At 35.5% G+C, this 2,042-nt stretch overlaps 1 long non-coding RNA gene across 1 annotated transcript; it reads right to left on the reverse strand.

The window, feature by feature from the left end:
• Positions 1 to 270: 270 nt before the first annotated feature.
• Positions 271 to 1,618, reverse strand: LOC118943629. Its single transcript, XR_005038962.1, has 2 exons — positions 1,512 to 1,618; positions 271 to 1,206 (listed from the first exon to the last, which is right to left on the reverse strand). It is a non-coding gene; the product is annotated as an uncharacterized LOC118943629 (long non-coding RNA).
• Between the last annotated feature and the right edge of the window lie 424 nt (positions 1,619 to 2,042).

Below are 2,042 nucleotides of genomic sequence, written 5' to 3' on the forward strand. Positions count from 1 at the left end.
ATGTCAGATATTGTCTCAAGACGGCAAAACTTACCGCCACAGACCATTGCAGATAAAGTTTAGAATTACAAAATGTTCATTTCTACAGCTCTGCACCATAATAACGAGAACTTTGCAGCTTGTAAAAGTATGTACGTGTGTTTTTGGAGCCTTTGTAACTATTTCCATCTCAGGAAGACTGCTGCCAAGTTACTCAAAACCTTGTGCTGTTTCAAAAAAAAGTGTCTTCACCCTTCTATAACATGGCATTTATATGATTAGGGTCTTAAATACTGAAATTGTATTTTATTATAGTACAGTTAGCACAATAAAGTACATTAAATTAGAATACAATAATGTATACTGTACTCTATTGTACCCTACTGTATTGTACTAAAATCTAATTTGTGTATGCTAACTTAATCATACATCATAACATACAAGTGCATTGATACATAACATTAAAGTTCTGCAGTAGCAACATTGGTAACATTGTTACACATATTGTTTTAAAACAAGCTCACATCTCAAATTATTTTTGCCCAAATGAGCCTTGTAAAGACAATATAGAAACATGACTTTCAAATTAAAACAAGCCATATCAACAGGGCCACATTCGAACACTGAAAACATTGTGGCATAAACTAGACTCTAAGAAAGCAACATTGATGATGTCTGGCTTAATGGCAACATAGTTGTAATGAAAATTGACCACTTATCATCATCATCTGATCACTTGGTATAAATAAAATCTAAATATGAGCTCGATCCCCCCCATTCCAAATGCAAGGTTTATGCTGTAATATTGACACAAACATTTTTTATCCTCTGGTGTATTTCATCAGAACCCCACCAAGAGGATCTAAATATTTTCGAACCACTTCCTTCTTTGTGTTCTTTCCTTGCGACCACCAATTACGATACCCTGAAAGGTTTAGCCATCTTTTTCCACTTTGTCAGTTGCATCAGACCTGAGCCGGTTTCTCCTCACCGCAGCTTAAAATGAAAATTGGGGAATAAAGAATCATTGGTTTATTTAGATGTTTCTTTCTATGCTTTCTAGTGTTCATGAAGGACTTTGCCAACAGTAGAACATTAACTCTATCGTTGAGCTGCAGTTGGCAGAAGGGCGCCTTTCCATTGATTCCCCTCCAGTTCATGGTCTTTGAAATATCATGGGAGATTGTGTGCCATGATCCTCCACACACTCTTTCACATCACAGCCACCTGTCAATCCCAAATAGTCCATCTGTAACCACACTGACAACAGAAAAGTGACCATAACATATGGATATTGTATGTCATATTAAGTAATTCACCTAATATGAATAGCCTATTGGCTGCTGAAAAACTAGTAACTAGTATGTTTTTTTTCCAATATCAAAACACAAACACTATCTTAGTTTTGGATAACTAAGGCATAATACAGAACTGGATATTGGTTATGTCTCAGCTAATAATACCAAAAAAATGTAATCATAATTATTATGGCTGATCAGGTCAGGAGATGGAAATTAAAAAGGAGATCTCACCATCTTCTGCCTAAACTCTTTGCTGACCTTCAGCTTCTCATCAAGATGTTGTACATGGTTCTAATATAATATCCTGCTTTGTCAGAAGATTCAGGAGCAGAGATGAAAAACATGAAGGGTCTTAGTATTTTAAACAGTAAATAAACATTTAAAAAACACAAAGAGAACAGCAATCTTCTCCATGCAATAGTGATATTTTTTACTGTCATTGCGCTGAGAACAATTCCTGGTCTGCCCTCTAGTTATGAAACATGTATACGTGTTTCAGAGTAAACTTCATTATTTTCAAAGTATTTGACGACCAGGAGGAATCATGAAATCTAAAAAACAGATCTATCTCTAGTATAACTTTTTGAAAAGATGTTGCTGTTGTAGGTTTTTGGTTGGGTAGGCAGTGTGCAGCTTGACTAGACGATGCATGAAAGAAGGAGAAGAGACTATGTGTCAGCCGTTACATAAGATGGGAGGTATTTTTTCGGAAAGTAAAGATAATGTAATATCGATAAAGCCTTTTTTCTGAACTGGCGATTC

This window comes from Oncorhynchus mykiss, chromosome 22 (assembly GCF_013265735.2).
Source record: "Oncorhynchus mykiss isolate Arlee chromosome 22, USDA_OmykA_1.1, whole genome shotgun sequence".
NCBI classification, from domain to species: domain Eukaryota; kingdom Metazoa; phylum Chordata; class Actinopteri; order Salmoniformes; family Salmonidae; genus Oncorhynchus; species Oncorhynchus mykiss.